The 17,517-nt window shown below is 44.9% G+C and overlaps 6 non-coding genes across 6 annotated transcripts; all 6 read left to right on the top strand.

Moving 5' to 3' along the window:
• The first annotated feature begins 845 nt into the window (after window positions 1-845).
• Window positions 846-918, top strand: trnav-uac. The gene has a single exon. It is a non-coding gene; the product is annotated as a tRNA-Val (tRNA).
• A 94-nt stretch (window positions 919-1,012) lies between these two features.
• On the top strand, window positions 1,013-1,085 carry trnar-acg. Its single transcript has one exon. It is a non-coding gene; the product is annotated as a tRNA-Arg (tRNA).
• Window positions 1,086-1,523: 438 nt separating this feature from the next.
• Window positions 1,524-1,596, top strand: trnav-aac. The gene has a single exon. It is a non-coding gene; the product is annotated as a tRNA-Val (tRNA).
• Window positions 1,597-3,387: 1,791 nt separating this feature from the next.
• On the top strand, window positions 3,388-3,460 carry trnav-aac. The gene has a single exon. It is a non-coding gene; the product is annotated as a tRNA-Val (tRNA).
• Window positions 3,461-8,846: 5,386 nt separating this feature from the next.
• trnav-uac lies at window positions 8,847-8,919 on the top strand. The gene has a single exon. It is a non-coding gene; the product is annotated as a tRNA-Val (tRNA).
• Window positions 8,920-9,013: 94 nt separating this feature from the next.
• Window positions 9,014-9,086, top strand: trnar-acg. The gene has a single exon. It is a non-coding gene; the product is annotated as a tRNA-Arg (tRNA).
• Window positions 9,087-17,517: the final 8,431 nt, after the last annotated feature.

The following is a 17,517-nucleotide window of genomic DNA, read 5'->3' as shown; positions in this document are numbered from 1 at the left end:
GCAAGGCTGTACCGTGCCTATTCGGAGGATGGGGTGCTGTTCCTCGGCGCTGTGCTGAGCTACATGGGAACATTGCAGCAGGCCAAGATCGGACATGTGGACATGAGAGCAGGACAGTGAGTTCAAATAGCAAGCGACAGGAGAGTCTGCCACCAGTTTGTCGATGGAGCGAAGGTGTTTTGCAAAGTGGTCACCCAGTCGGCATTTAGTCTCTCCAATGCAGAGTAGATGGCATTGGGATCAGCAAATGCAACAGGCCAGATTGAAGGCTGTCTGAAAGTAATTTGTACTCAAAAGGACAGACACAAACGATACTGTAACTGACTTAGAGGAAATGCCAGAGACTTAACTAATCCAGCTTTGGGAAAGAAAAAACGGTTTTCCTGATGGAGAAACAGGAAAAGCCAGTGTGGGAATCCAGCCTCAATGTTGGTTTCGAATTACCCCTCCTTTCTTATACATGAACGGTATTTAGGCTGCAGCATTTTACACACCAAAACACAAAGAGGTCAAATATAAGAAACACATAATTGTCAATTCTTAAACTCAGCTCAAGCATTGAATAACGAAACAAATATTGTGCAAAGTCGGTTGTTTTTTTCTGTAGGATTTCGGAATGCTGCATTAATAATAGAAGAGAGCATTTCGCCGTTAGAGATTTGCTGAACAAATTCTTCAGCTCAATATAGGTTCTTCTACTGGCTTGTAAGTTTAGACATCTGTTTTAAAGAAATAGACGTGTTCTTCTGAGAAATGACATGGCCTCTCAGCCGAACTATGCGAAGCTGCAACAAGACAGTTGAGTTGAAGGTGACACAGGTCCGTTGGAGTCTGCGCTGCCAGCTGTTTCTGTAGTGTAGTGGTTATCACATTCGCTTTACACGCGAACGGTCCCCGGTTCGAAACCGGGCAGAAACATCATGTGTTTCCAGTTTCGTCTATCGCTAAATATTACCTCAATCTCGTAACTGGTCTTCATCATCGAGGAATAGCAAAAGCCTGTAACTGCTGTGGGCCAGTGGCGCAATGGATAACGCGTCTGACTACGAACCAGGAGATTCCAGGTTCGACTCCTGGCTGGCTCGCAGTTCCTAGTTTTGGCGTCCCCTTTAGTTCAGTGGGTTGGACAGCTGTTTCCCGATGCACAGCAAAGTGAGCAGGGCATCATCAATTCTCGTTTCAGCTGTGGTTACTTATGAAAGCCCAGCCCTCTCAATTTGAGGATCTCCAGGAAGATCGCGCATATAGACACTGACATTCAGTTTCTACAAAGATGCACTGTTGGACTTTAACCTGGTGTTGTAAGACTTCTATACTGCTCTCAATTTAACTTCAACCAACACATAACTTATCTCCAGTTCAGCAAAGTTCAATATCTGATCCTTTGATAAGTTGAGACATCAGTTTTAAAGAAACGGCTCCTTCCAATAAGTTACATGACCTCTCAGCAGAACCTTTAGAAGCTGCAACAGTACATTGAGGTTGAACATTGCACAGGGCCACTGATTGCGATGCTCCCAGCAGATTCTGTGGTGTAGTGGTTATCACATTCGCCTAACACGCGAAAAGTCCCCGGTTAGAAACCGGGCAGAAACATTGCGTGCTTCTCATTTTGTGAGACGAATGTTTGCACAAAATACTTTTCTTCTTCAATCTCGCACGTTCGAGGAACATCTGATTTGGTCTCTCATGAGATATTAAAATTCCTGCAACAAAGTCAGAAATACGGAATATTCAAGACGCCAGTGGAAGAAAAGCCTTCCCTATTTTGCCACGATTCGGATATTAGCAGTTTGTTCATCCACCACAGAATCTTTTGGGTTTACAGATGCAGATGAACATATTTAATCACCATTTCAAACATGTCTAAATGTACGATAAAAGCAACTTACTGCTTATGCGTCAATGGGAAAAAAAAACAGAAAACACAGGACAGTCTCAGCAGGTCTGACAGCCTCTGTGGAGAGAGATGGCAAGTGTCGTTTCGAGACTGGGTGACTCTTTGTCGAAGCTGGACAACTGGATATTTGGTCAGGTGTCGACTGGCGGAGTGGGTGGGGGAAGTGGGGGGTGGGTGGGGGGTAGAGGGGAACGTGGAGCATTGGGCCTCGACAGACGGCCAGCGATGGGTGGAGAATAACAAAAATGTGTTGGGTCGAAAGAAAAAGGGAATATAAATGTTTCTAATCAGTGTTAAGAACTGTGCTGACAGAGGCGATTAGAAGATTAGAATGTGTTAATGGCAGATGAAAATGAGGATCAAGGGGCGGATTTCCCAAGAGGGATGCGATTGGCTAGGGGAATGGGGAGGGGGAGACAATGGGAGAGGAAGACATATCAATGGAAGCAATGAAAATAAGTTGATGGAAATAAACATGTGGTGAAGTGGGAAGAGTGATTTCACGGTGCGAATTTGTTGAGCGTACAGTAAAATCCGCAAGGCTGTACCGTGCCTATTCGGAGGATGGGGTGCTGTTCCTCGGCGTTGTGCTGAGCTACATGGGAACATTGCAGCAGGCCAAGGTCGGACATGTGGACATGAGAGCAGGACAGTGAGTTCAAATAGCAAGCGACAGGAGAGTCTGCCACCAGTTTGTCGATGGAGCGAAGGTGTTTTGCAAAGTGGTCACCCAGTCGGCATTTAGTCTCTCCAATGCAGAGTAGATGGCATTGGGATCAGCAAATGCAACAGGCCAGATTGAAGGCTGTCTGAAAGTAATTTGTACTCAAAAGGACAGACACAAACGATACTGTAACTGACTTAGAGGAAATGCCAGAGACTTAACTAATCCAGCTTTGGGAAAGAAAAAACGGTTTTCCTGATGGAGAAACAGGAAAAGCCAGTGTGGGAATCCAGCCTCAATGTTGATTTCGAATTACCCCTCCTTTCTTTTCCATGAACGGTATTTAGGCTGCAGCATTTTACACACCAAAACACAAAGAGGTCAAATATAAGAAACACATAATTGACAATTCTTAAACTCAACTCAAGCATTGAATAACGAAACAAACATTGTGTAAAGTTGGTTGCTTTTTTCTGTAGGATTTCAGAATGCTGCATTAATAATAGAAGAGGGCATTTCGCCGTTAGAGATTTGCTGAACAAAATCCCGATGCAGAGCAAAGTGAGCAGGGCATCATCAATTCTCGTTTCAGCTGTGGTTACTTATGAAAGCCCTGCCCTCTCAATTTAACTTCAAGCAAAAAATAACTTATCTCCAGTTCAGCAAAGTTCAATATCTGATCCTTTGATAAGTTGAGACATCAGTTTTAAAGAAACGGCTCCTTCCAATAAGTTACATGACCTCTCAGCAGAACCTTTAGAAGCTGCAACAGTACATTGAGGTTGAACATTGCACAGGGCCACTGATTGCGATGCTCCCAGCAGATTCTGTGGTGTAGTGGTTATCACATTCGCCTAACACGCGAAAAGTCCCCGGTTAGAAACCGGGCAGAAACATTGCGTGCTTCTCATTTTGTGAGACGAATGTTTGCACAAAATACTTTTCTTCTTCAATCTCGCACGTTCGAGGAACATCTGATTTGGTCTCTCATGAGATATTAAAATTCCTGCAACAAAGTCAGAAATACGGAATATTCAAGACGCCAGTGGAAGAAAAGCCTTCCCTATTTTGCCACGATTCGGATATTAGCAGTTTGTTCATCCACCACAGAATCTTTTGGGTTTACAGATGCAGATGAACATATTTAATCACCATTTCAAACATGTCTAAATGTACGATAAAAGCAACTTACTGCTTATGCGTCAATGGGAAAGAAAAACAGAAAACACAGGACAGTCTCAGCAGGTCTGACAGCCTCTGTGGAGAGAGATGGCAAGTGTCGTTTCGAGACTGGGTGACTCTTTGTCGAAGCTGGACAACTGGATATTTGGTCAGGTGTCGACTGGCGGAGTGGGTGGGGGAAGTGGGGGGTGGGTGGGGGGTAGAGGGGAACGTGGAGCATTGGGCCTCGACAGACGGCCAGCGATGGGTGGAGAATAACAAAAATGTGTTGGGTCGAAAGAAAAAGGAAATATAAATGTTTCTAATCAGTGTTAAGAACTGTGCTGACAGAGGCGATTAGAAGATTAGAATGTGTTAATGGCAGATGAAAATGAGGATCAAGGGGCGGATTTCCCAAGAGGGATGCGATTGGCTAGGGGAATGGGGAGGGGGAGACAATGGGAGAGGAAGACATATCAATGGAAGCAATGAAAATAAGTTGATGGAAATAAACATGTGGTGAAGTGGGAAGAGTGATTTCACGGTGCGAATTTGTTGAGCGTACAGTAAAATCCGCAAGGCTGTACCGTGCCTATTCGGAGGATGGGGTGCTGTTCCTCGGCGTTGTGCTGAGCTACATGGGAACATTGCAGCAGGCCAAGGTCGGACATGTGGACATGAGAGCAGGACAGTGAGTTCAAATAGCAAGCGACAGGAGAGTCTGCCACCAGTTTGTCGATGGAGCGAAGGTGTTTTGCAAAGTGGTCACCCAGTCGGCATTTAGTCTCTCCAATGCAGAGTAGATGGCATTGGGATCAGCAAATGCAACAGGCCAGATTGAAGGCTGTCTGAAAGTAATTTGTACTCAAAAGGACAGACACAAACGATACTGTAACTGACCTAGAGGAAATGCCAGAGACTTAACTAATCCAGCTTTGGGAAAGAAAAAACGGTTTTCCTGATGGAGAAACAGGAAAAGCCAGTGTGGGAATCCAGCCTCAATGTTGATTTCGAATTACCCCTCCTTTCTTTTCCATGAACGGTATTTAGGCTGCAGCATTTTACACACCAAAACACAAAGAGGTCAAATATAAGAAACACATAATTGACAATTCTTAAACTCAACTCAAGCATTGAATAACGAAACAAACATTGTGTAAAGTTGGTTGCTTTTTTCTGTAGGATTTCAGAATGCTGCATTAATAATAGAAGAGGGCATTTCGCCGTTAGAGATTTGCTGAACAAAATCCCGATGCAGAGCAAAGTGAGCAGGGCATCATCAATTCTCGTTTCAGCTGTGGTTACTTATGAAAGCCCTGCCCTCTCAATTTAACTTCAAGCAAAAAATAACTTATCTCCAGTTCAGCAAAGTTCAATATCTGATCCTTTGATAAGTTGAGACATCAGTTTTAAAGAAACGGCTCCTTCCAATAAGTTACATGACCTCTCAGCAGAACCTTTAGAAGCTGCAACAGTACATTGAGGTTGAACATTGCACAGGGCCACTGATTGCGATGCTCCCAGCAGATTCTGTGGTGTAGTGGTTATCACATTCGCCAAACACGCGAAAAGTCCCCGGTTAGAAACCGGGCAGAAACATTGCGTGCTTCTCATTTTGTGAGACGAATGTTTGCACAAAATACTTTTCTTCTTCAATCTCGCACGTTCGAGGAACATCTGATTTGGTCTCTCATGAGATATTAAAATTCCTGCAACAAAGTCAGAAATACGGAATATTCAAGACGCCAGTGGAAGAAAAGCCTTCCCTATTTTGCCACGATTCGGATATTAGCAGTTTGTTCATCCACCACAGAATCTTTTGGGTTTACAGATGCAGATGAACATATTTAATCACCATTTCAAACATGTCTAAATGTACGATAAAAGCAACTTACTGCTTATGCGTCAATGGGAAAGAAAAACAGAAAACACAGGACAGTCTCAGCAGGTCTGACAGCCTCTGTGGAGAGAGATGGCAAGTGTCGTTTCGAGACTGGGTGACTCTTTGTCGAAGCTGGACAACTGGATATTTGGTCAGGTGTAGACTGGCGGAGTGTGTGGGGGAAGTGGGGGGTGAGTGGGGGGTAGAGGGGAACGTGAAGCATTGGGCCTCGACAGACGGCCAGCGATGGTGGAGAATAACAAAAATGTGTTGGGTCGAAAGAAAAAGGGAATATAAATGTTTCTAATCAGTGTTAAGAACTGTGCTGACAGAGGCGATTAGAAGATTAGAATGTGTTAATGGCAGATGAAAATGAGGAACAAGGGGCGGGTTTCCCAAGAGGGATGCGATTGGCTAGGGGAATGGGGAGGGGGAGACAATGGGAGAGGAAGACATATCAATGGAAGCAATGAAAATAAGTTGATGGAAATAAACATGTGGTGAAGTGGGAAGAGTGATTTCAGGGTGCGAATTTGTTGAGCGTACAGTAAAATCCGCAAGGCTGTACCGTGCCTATTCGGAGGATGGGGTGCTGTTCCTCGGCGTTGTGCTGAGCTACATGGGAACATTGCAGCAGGCCAAGATCGGACATATGGACATGAGAGCAGGACAGTGAGTTCAAATAGCAAGCGACAGGAGAGTCTGCCACCAGTTTGTCGATGGAGCGAAGGTGTTTTGCAAAGTGAGACGAATGTTTGCACAAAATACTTTTCTTCTTCAATCTCGCACGTTCGAGGAACATCTGATTTGGTCTCTCATGAGATATTAAAATTCCTGCAACAAAGTCAGAAATACGGAATATTCAAGACGCCAGTGGAAGAAAAGCCTTCCCTATTTTGCCACGATTCGGATATTAGCAGTTTGTTCATCCACCACAGAATCTTTTGGGTTTACAGATGCAGATGAACATATTTAATCACCATTTCAAACATGTCTAAATGTACGATAAAAGCAACTTACTGCTTATGCGTCAATGGGAAAGAAAAACAGAAAACACAGGACAGGCTCAGCAGGTCTGACAGCCTCTGTGGAGAGAAATGTCAAGTGTCGTTTCGAGACTGGGTGACTCTTTGTCGAAGCTGGACAACTGGATATTTGGTCAGGTGTCGACTGGCGGAGTGGGTGGGGGAAGTGGGGGGTGGGTGGAGGGTAGAGGGGAGCGTGAAGCATTGGGCCTCGACAGACGGCCAGCGATGGGTGGAGAATAACAAAAATGTGTTGGGTCGAAAGAAAAAGGGAATATAAATGTTTCTAATCAGTGTTAAGAACTGTGCTGACAGAGGCGATTAGAAGATTAGAATGTGTTAATGGCAGATGAAAATGAGGAACAAGGGGCGGATTTCCCAAGAGGGATGCGATTGGCTAGGGGAATGGGGAGGGAGAGACAATGGGAGAGGAAGACATATCAATGGAAGCAATGAAAATAAGTTGATGGAAATAAACGTGTGGTGAAGTGGGAAGAGTGATTTCACGGTGCGAATTTGTTGAGCGTACAGTAAAATCCGCAAGGCTGTACCGTGCCTATTCGGAGGATGGGGTGCTGTTCCTCGGCGTTGTGCTGAGCTACATGGGAACAGTGCAGTAGGCCAAGATCGGACATGTGGACATGAGAGCAGGACAGTGAGTTCAAATAGCAAGCGACAGGAGAGTCTGCCACCAGTTTGTCGATGGAGCGAAGGTGTTTTGCAAAGTGGTCACCCAGTCGGCATTTAGTCTCTCCAATGCAGAGTAGATGGCATTGGGATCAGCAAATGCAACAGGCCAGATTGAAGGCTGTCTGAAAGTAATTTGTACTCAAAAGGACAGACACAAACGATACTGTAACTGACTTAGAGGAAATGCCAGAGACTTAACTAATCCAGCTTTGGGAAAGAAAAAACGGTTTTCCTGATGGAGAAACAGGAAAAGCCAGTGTGGGAATCCAGCCTCAATGTTGATTTCGAATTACCCCTCCTTTCTTATACATGAACGGTATTTAGGCTGCAGCATTTTACACACCAAAACACAAAGAGGTCAAATATAAGAAACACATAATTGACAATTCTTAAACTCAACTCAAGCATTGAATAACGAAACAAACATTGTGTAAAGTTGGTTGCTTTTTTCTGTAGGATTTCAGAATGCTGCATTAATAATAGAAGAGGGCATTTCGCCGTTAGAGATTTGCTGAACAAAATCCCGATGCAGAGCAAAGTGAGCAGGGCATCATCAATTCTCGTTTCAGCTGTGGTTACTTATGAAAGCCCTGCCCTCTCAATTTAACTTCAAGCAAAAAATAACTTATCTCCAGTTCAGCAAAGTTCAATATCTGATCCTTTGATAAGTTGAGACATCAGTTTTAAAGAAACGGCTTCTTCCAATAAGTTACATGGCCTCTCAGCGGAATCGTTAGAAGCTGCAACAGTACATTGAGGTTCAACATTGCACAGAGCCACTGATTGCGGTGTTCCCAGCAGTTTCTGTAGTTGAGTGGTTATCACATTCGCCCAACACGCGAAAAGTAACCGGTTCGAAACCGGGTTGAAACCTTTTGCTTCTCATTTTGTGTGACGAATGTTTGCACAAAATACGTTTCTTCCTCAATCTCACACGTTCGAGGAACATCTGATTTGGTCTCTCATGAGATATTAAAATTCCTGCAACAAAGTCAGAAATACGGAATATTCAAGACGCCAGAGACTTAACTGAACCAGCTTTGGGAAAGAAAAAACGGTTTTCCTGATGGAGAAACGGGAAAAGCCAGTGTGGGAATCCAGGCTCAAAGATGATTTGCAATTACCCCTCCTTTCTTCTACATGAACGGTATTTAGGCTGCAGCATTTTACACACCAAAACACAAAGAGGTCAAATACAAGAAACACATAATTGTCAATTCTTAAACTCAACTCAAGCATTGAATAACGAAACAAATATTGTGTAAAGTCGGTTTCATTTTTCTGTAGGATTTCAGAATGTTGCATTAATAATAGAAGAGAGCATTTGCCGTTAGAGTTTTGCTGAACAAATTCTTCAGTTCAATATAGGTTCTTCTACTGGCTTGTAAGTTTAGACATCTGTTTTAAAGAAATAGACGTGTTCTTGGAAGAAGTGACATGGCCTCTCAGCCGAACCATGCGAAGCTGCAACAAGGCAGTTGAGTTGAAGGTGACACATGTCCGTTGGAATCTGCGCTGCCAGCTGTTTCTGTGGTGTAGTGGTTATCACATTCGCTTTACACGCGAATGGTCCCCGGTTCGAAACCGGGCAGAAGCATCTGGTGTTTCCAGTTTAGTCTATCGCTAAATATTACCTCAATCTCGTAACTGGTCTTCATCATCGAGGAATAGCAAAAGTCTGGAACTGCTGTGGGCCAGTGGCGCAATGGATAACGCGTCTGACTACGAATCAGGAGATTCCAGGTTCGACTCCTGGCTGGCTCGCATTTCGTAGTTTTGGCGTTCCCTTGATTTCAGTGGGTTGGACAGCTGTTTCCCGATGCAAAGCAAATTGAGCAGGGCATCATCAATTCTCGTTTCAACTGTGGTTACTTATGAAAGCCCTGCCCTCTCAATTTAACTTCAAGCAAAACATAACTTATCTCCAGTTCGGCAAAGTTCAATATCTGATCCTTTGATAAGTTGAGACATCAGTTTTAAAGAAACGGCTCCTTCCAATAAGTGACATGGCCTCTCAGCGTAACCGTTAGAAGCTGCAACAATACATTGAGGTTCAACATTGCACACGGCCGCTGATTGCAACGCTCCCAGCAGTTTCTGTAGTGTAGTGGTTATCACATTCGCCTAACACGCGAAAGGTCCCCATTTCGAAACCGGGCAATAACATTGCGTGCTTCTCATTTTGTGTGACGAATGTTTGCACAAAATACCTTTCTTCGTCAATCTCGCACGTTCGTGGAACATGAGATTTGGTCCCGCATGATATATTAAAATTCCTGCACCAAAGTCAGAAATGCTGAATTTTCAATACGCTGGGGGCAGAAAAGCCTTCCCTATTTTGCCACGATTCGGATATTAACAGTTTGTTCATCCACCACAGAATCTGTTGGGTTTACAGATGCAGATGAACATATTTAATCACCATTTCAAACATGTCTAAATGTACGATGAAAGCAACTTACTGCGTATGCGTCAATGGGAAAGAAAAACAGAAAACACAGGACAGTCAGCAGGTCTGACAGGCTCTGTGGAGAGAGATGGCAAGTGTCGTTTCGAGTCTGGGTGACTCTTTGTCGAAGCTGGACAACTGGATCTTTGGTCAGGTGTAGATTGGCGGAGTGTGTGGGGGAAGTAGGCGGGGCGGGGGGAGTGTGAAGCATTGGGCCTCGACAGACGGCCAGCCATGGGTGGAGAATAACAAAAATGTGTTGGGTCGAAAGAAAAAGGGAATGTAAATGTTTCTAATCAGTGTTAAGAACGGTGCTGATCCCGGCCCTGGATCACTGTCCGTGTGGAGTTTTGATGTGGAGATGCCGGCGTTGGACTGGGGTGAGCACAGTAAGAAGTCTTACAACACCAGGTTAAAGTCCAACAGGTTTGTTTCAAACACGAGCTTTCGGAGCACGGCTCCTTCTTCAGGTCACCAGGAAGAAGGTCTTCTTCACCTGAAGAAGGAGCCGTGCTCCGAAAGCTCGTGTTTGAAACAAACCTGTTGGACTTTAACCTGGTGTTGTAAGACTTCTTACTGTGTGGAGTTTGCACATTCTCCCCGTGTCTGCGTGGGTTTCACCCCCACAACCCAAAGATGTGCAGGATAGGTAGATTGGCCACACTAAATTGCCCCTTAATTGGAAAAATAATTGGGTAGTCTAAATTTAAAAAAAAAAGAACGGTGCTGATAGAGGCGATTAGAAGATTAGAATGTGTTAATGGCAGATGACAATGAGGAACAAGGGGCGGATTTCCCAAGAGGGATGCGATTAGCTAGGGGAATGGGGAGGGTGAGACAATGGGAGAGGAAGACATATCAATGGAAGCAATGAAATTAAGTTGATGTAAATAAACATGTGGTGAAGTGGGAAGAGTGATTTTACGGTGCGAAGTTGTAGTCAATAAATAGGAGTCTGAAGTAGGAGTCCTTGTTTTCGAGATGCTCTCGGGATGAGTGTAGGGCCAGGGAAATGGCGTCTGATGTGCACTGGTTACGACGGTATGCGAATTGAAGTGGGTCAAGGCCTTCCGGGAGTATGGAGGTGATGCACTTCATGATCAGCCTCTCGAAGCACTTCATTACAACTGACGTCAGGGCCACCGGGCGGTAGTCATTGAGGCATGTTGCCTTGTTCTTCTTTGGTACCGGTATGATGGTGGTCTTCTTGAAGCAGGTGGGGACCTCGGACTGGAGTAGGGATAGGTTATAGATGTCTGTGAATACATCTGCCAGCTGGTATGCGCAGGCTCTGAGTGCACGACCAGGGATCCTGTCCCAGCCCATCGCCTTCCTTGGGTTCACTTTCAGGAAGGCCCATCTGACTTCGGAAACTTGATGGTGGGTATGGGTGAATTATGGGCTGCTGGGGCACTCGACCGCGGATTGTTGGTTACCTGCTCAAACCGAGCATAGAATGCATTTAGTTCATCGGGGAGGGGTGCGCTGCTGCCAGAGATACTGCTCGGCTTCGCTTTGTAGCCCGTTATGTTGTTTAGTCCTTGCCACAACCGCCAAGAGTCTGTCTGTGACTCTAGCATCTGTGGAGAAAGCGGAAAATACTGGAACAACTCAGGGAGTCAGGCGGCATTTGTCCAAAGGACAATAAAGCTCGGCTTTCACCATCACCTTTCATTAAAACTGGGACAGGTTAGAAATGTAGGGCGTCTTGACCAAGTGAAATCCCGGAGGGAGCAAACAGAACAACAGGAAAGGGCTCTAATAGGGGGCAAGTCAAGAGAGATTAAATGAGAAGAGGCCTTGGGTTCCTGCCCACAAGGGGAGGTCCGCATCAAATCAGAGAATGATTACAACACAGATTGAGGACATTCCGCCCGCCGTGTCTGTGCCAGCTCTCTGTCAGATCAATGGAAGCAACAAATGTCTGTTGAGCTTCTTTGGAACAATTCAAAGTCCGAGGTCCGGGAGGTCAGCGTTGAGATCCAGTTCTCCAGTCAGTTCAATTCTCCACTTGGGCTCTGTGGATTAGAAGGGCGTTGGTCTAGGGGTATGATTCTCGCTTTGGGTGTCTCGCTGTCGGAATTTGCGAGAGGTCCAGCAGGCCGTATCCTTCAATGGTGCGGCGATCCCAATACTGCAGCCGGCTCACGGTACTTGTTATCACAACATTATCACATCTTGCTTTATTGCAGCAGAGAAATGCATTCCTCTGATAGCCAGTGACACGCCAGTGAAAGACAAGGCCAGTAAAATTGGGCAGCCAATACCTGGACATAAATATGTACGTAGAAATCCTGGACGTTTGTCACTCGCGGAATTATTATAGCGCCAGGAATGTTATAGCACTCAGAATCACAGATGCACAGAACCAAGCAATTCAGATGAGGCCTTCCGGTCAATCGAGTCTGCACCAACATGTGAAAAATACAGGACTAACTACAGGACCTCATTTGTCAGCACGTGTTCCATAGCCTTGAATGTGAAGACGTGCCATGTGTTCAGCCAGGTACTATTTAATGGATGTGAAGCACACTGCCTGTACCACCCTCCCACGTAGTTTACTCCAAACAGTCACCATCCTCTGGCTAAATAAGATTTTCCTCAAATTCACCATAACCTCCTGCCCCTCACCTTGAACTTGTGTCCCCCCGTAACTGACCCTTCAACTAAGGGGAACAACTGCTCCCTATCCACCCTGCCATGCCCCTCATAATCTTGTACACCCAAAACTATGCAACGTCTCTTCATAACATAAATGGGCGAAGTATGTCCCTGATCTGCGTGGGAATCGAACAGAAGACATGTCGTGTCAACAGAAATTTCAGGTATTTTCGATCGAAAAATTGATTTCTATTAAAGTCTAAACCTGGCACCATGTGCTTTCCATGTCCCAACTGATAGTAATTCTCATGTTGCTCGGCGGTTATTATACATTAAGCGTACATTGTCTGAAGTTAAAACTCACCACTATTCTTAGAATTCCCCCATACCAAAAAAAAAGGTTGATATTCTAAATGGTGAACAGGGATTCTCACTCCCTGACTCCAATGCAGGCTTCTGTGGGTGCTATTCAGGTCAAACTATCTTTTCAAGTTATCCCCCGGTATAACCCATACCTTCACCGAAGAATTTTACCTACTTACCCCTTAATAGCATTGATGTCCTGGGTCCTGCGTTATTAAGGAAGTGAAGTAAGGTAATAACCACTTTTTCAGGTTAAGTTATTTTTATTATTATATTTTTTCTTTTAAAAGCTGCAAACACTTTATTTACAGAAAGGAAAAAAGATCTTGCTTCTGGCTGCTGCTGGTTGGTTGTACAGACCTTCAGTCCCACCTTGACAATCGATCTTCTTAAAATCTGGTCTTCTTGAGTTGTATTCGCTGGTGAACTCGGTTGCTGTGTCCGGTCCTTCCCATGCACCGAGCTGTGAGAGCTGGCTCTGGCTCTGTTTAAATTCTAGTCTTCCTTAGATGTATAACTGTTTAAACTCGGCTGTTTGCTTTGTCTTTCCCATGATCGAGCTCTCTCTCTCTCTCTCTGAGTTCTCCTCCCCTTCTCTCCTATTGCTGTTGCTGTTGCTGTTGCTCCCTGGGTTTATATCCTCTTTCTGAGAGTTATTAAGTTTTAACGACTTTATTGTAAATGGGCTTGTTTCACTTTGATAGTTTAAAAGTATCTTTGATGAAAACATCTTACTACAACTAATTATTCATTTTGGGCATATCATCTCCTCTCAGATCTGATGAAAAAATGCTTTGGTTTCAATAGTTAACTTTTATTTCTGTGATTTCGAATCGTTTAATTTTCCAATTGTCCCCAGCTCATAACTTTGACTTTGATTTTGACTTAAATTATGTTTCTCGTAGACAGGTCGTCTCCAATTTCTTTTAATTGTCTTGATGTTCGTAGAATTTTACACTTTAAAATTGACACCAAATTCGACTGGGCATCTTCCATCCTTTCCAGCTGTTTACTAAGAGAGTTTATTTCAATTAAGGTGTGAAACTTTGCTTTTAACTGTATGCTAAAATTTAACTTGGTTGTGACTTGAAAGACTTGCCTGTTTTAAACATTCGTCACTTAATGCAATTAGAATAGAACAGTACAGCACAGAACAGGCCCTTCGGCCCTCGATGTTGTGTTTAAGTGTCACTTAATTCAATTGAAACTCTCATCCATGCTTTTTCAGATGCTTCCTGAGATAGTTACATTCCATGAAGGTGTGAGCCATTGTTTTAGCTTACCACATGAAACCTATGTGTTTGATTAGCCTGCTTGTGAGCAAGAATCTGCATTTTATAACCCTGCTCTTTGCAGCTGCTATGAAACTTTTGTGGGATCTTTCCCTGTACCCTCTCAAACCAGATATTGCCAGACTTCCATGTTTCAAATGACACATTTGTCTGTATTTTCAAGAACATGTCGTAATAATAATCTTCACTAGTGTCATAAGTAGGCTTACATTAACACTGCAATGAAGTTACTGTGAAAATTCCCGAGTCACCACACTCCGACCCCTGTTCAGGTACACAGAGGGAGAATTCAGAATGTCCAATTCACCTTTTCGGGACTTGTGGGAGGAAACCGGAGCACCCGGAGGAAACCCACGCAGACACGGGGAGCACGTGCAGACTCCGCACAGATAGAGAACCATGCCGGGAATCGAACGCGGGTCCTAGGAGCATGAGGCAGCAGTGCAACCTACTGAACCACAGTGCCGCCCATTAAGTACCTTGTACATTTTGTACCGCAGCACGTATTGATCCATTCTGCTTTGCATTAAAAGAACAGGTAACGAGGAGTCTTTGTCCTTGGACTTTCTGCAAGAGCAGGCCATGATTTTCGTCCATCTCCTCAGTTGAGTGCCACCCTCTGCCGGTAGGTAGATATTCAGGTTTTAAAGTTACAATACAATTTGCGGTATGATAGACCATAATAAGACCATAAGACTATTAGACATAGGAGCAGAATTAGGTCACTTGGCCCATCGAGTCCGCTCTGCCATTCAATCATGGCTGATATTTTCAACCATAGCTCTCAAGATTTCCCAAACTATTCTTCTCTTGATCTACACAAGGACAGAGACATGTCCGGTAAATAGACATGATTGCTTGCCTGAGCCTGGGGTCAATTCCTTCTCGGAAAGGAACCTCAGTGATGCTGTAAACACTCACTCAGGGTTGTGTACGGGGCTTTAGGTTTTCTCGAACGCTGTTTCTCAGTGCGCAGTAATAGACCACCCCGTCCTCCGCATCGAATGCGCTTATACTGAGGTAACCGTTCTGTTTAGATTTGTCAGCAAACGCCAGATATCGTCCTGAACCCACATCTTTCTTCATTGCTGAGTTGTTGGTGATAATCCATCTCGGTGGCTGTGCCGGTTTCTCCTGATATCATTGCATTTTGTACATGTTGGGGCCTTTATATTGGCAATTTAACTTCACCGAAGCCCCTTCTGAGACTGTTATTGTCACTGGTGACTGAGCTACTGGATTGAACATTGCCGGCCTGCGAAAGTGAAGGACTGAAATGAACAGATTGTTGTTCCTTTATAAAGTTAGAGTTTGTTCAATTAAGAGGTGCTTTTTAGCGTGGCTAGTCCACTGAGCCTGTACATCTAGGTTGTGGGAGTGAGAATGTTCAAACACCACACGGACAGTGATCTGGGACCGGGATCGAACCCGTGTCCTCAGTGCAATGAGGCAGCAGTGCCAACCATTGCGCCACCGTGCCGCCCTGAGTTTAAACAGAGTTGATACAAATTTGCTTGTATCTGCGGCATTTTCTGGGACCTCTGATGCAGGCACTTCATAGACATTCCCGATCGTTAATTATACTCTAGCCTATGTGTATTAATATACTAATCTGGTTTAATTAACACTATAACTACTTACTGTGCCAAAGCGCCGCCAGTATTATCACGACCATGTCTGACTGAATCTCTCCCAGTGAACTGGACTGGACTGAGTCAGGGATTGTGTAGGAGAGAGGGAACTTAGTGCAGTGCAGGGAGAGGGTCTATTGTGACATCGCTCGCCTCCCATCCTATCAGGTGAGTTTCTGACGCCCGTGCTTGAATTTGGCGCCCTCTGCTGCCGGATTCGGTTTACTCCGTGTTAGAATTCGGCTGTTGAGTGGATTCAGTGTTGACTGCAATGCATATCAGGGCGGGAAACCTAGACAGAAATCTAAATTTCAGCTGTTTATACACTATCTTTGTCACTATAGGTGTTTCTAATCAAAAAACGATGCTTAATCTGTGCAAATCATCCCTGGAGTTCTCGGTTCACACCATGGATGCGACGAAGTCGAAAGAATGCCAAGACTTTGGTGGACATGCGGAGGTTAGAACTCAGAATAATAGCAGGGCTCAACAGACTAGTTTTCTTTATTTTGGTTCTGACGAAGAAGGTACAAAAGGGGAACTGCTCTGAACATCGCTTTTTTCAGAGTCAAATTGTCTGGAATTATTTTCATTAGCTGAAGGTGAAATGTCCAATGAGGAAAATAGGTGAATGATATTTCATGCTGCAAGTGTTTGCGAGACAATGAAACGTTACAGAGGACTTTGAATGGATCAGCACCGAGGCACGGGCGGGATTCGAACCCGCGATTTTTGGGATTATGGTGTTGAAGGCGGAGCTGTAGTCAATAAATAGGAGTCTGATGTAGGAGTCCTTTTTTTCGAGATGCTCTAGGGATGAGTGTAGGGCCAGGGAAATGCCGTCTGATGTTGACCGGTTGCGACAGTATGCGAATTGAAGTGGGTCAAGGCGTTCCAGGAGTATGGAGGTGATGCGCTTCATGATCAGCCTCTCGAAGCACTTCATTACAACTGACGTCAGGGCCGCCGGAGGACAGTCATTGAGGCATGTTGCCTCGTTCTTCTTTGGTACCGGTATGATGGTGGTCTTCTTGAAGCAGGTGGGGACCTCGGAGTGGAGTAGGAATAGGTTAAAGATGTCTGTGAATACCTCTGCCAACTGGTATGCGCAGGCTCTGAGTGCACGACCAGGGATCCCATCCGGGCCCGTCGCCTTCCGTGGGTTCACTTTCCGGAAGGCCGATCTGACTTCAGAAACTGTAATGGTGGGTATGGGTGAATTAAGGGCTGCTGGGGCACTCGACAGCGGCTTGTTGGTTACCTGCTCAAACCGAGCATAGAATGCACTAAGTTCATCGGGAAGGGATGCGCTGCTGCCAGAGATATAGTAAGACGTCTTACAACACCAGGTTAAAGTCCAACAGGTTTGTTTCAAACACGAGCTTTCGGAGCGCAGCTCCTTCCTCAGGTGAATCACCAAACAGAATCATTTAACCTGGTGTTGTAAGACTTCTTACTGTGCTCACCCCAGTCCAACGCCGTCATCTCCACATCATGGCCAGAGATACTGCTCGACCCGGCCCGGTTATGTAGATCTTTGGGCTTTCTTTCTGAGGGATTCTTCTCCAGAGACGGCTGAGATAGGCCCATTGAAGATTTTAAGACAGATGTGGTTGGATTCTCAACTGAAAAGGTAATCAAAGGTTATCCGGGGTAGGTGAAATGTGAATCTGAGGTCATGTTCGCATCTGTCACGAACTTATTGAATGTTGGAGAAGGCTCAAGGGGATGAATAGCCAACTCCTGCTCAACATTCGTCTGTCAGCAGGTCCGTGAGGAGGTGTCACAATCTCCTGAGTTATCGGGGGAGACACAGCATCGTTGAGCTATTCCCCAGCTCGGCGCCATGAAGGATATTG

Source organism: Scyliorhinus canicula, unplaced genomic scaffold (genome assembly GCF_902713615.1).
Source record: "Scyliorhinus canicula unplaced genomic scaffold, sScyCan1.1, whole genome shotgun sequence".
Classification (NCBI taxonomy): domain Eukaryota; kingdom Metazoa; phylum Chordata; class Chondrichthyes; order Carcharhiniformes; family Scyliorhinidae; genus Scyliorhinus; species Scyliorhinus canicula.
Note: the sequence above shows the minus strand (reverse complement) of the source record. Positions and strands in the feature narration are given on the sequence as shown.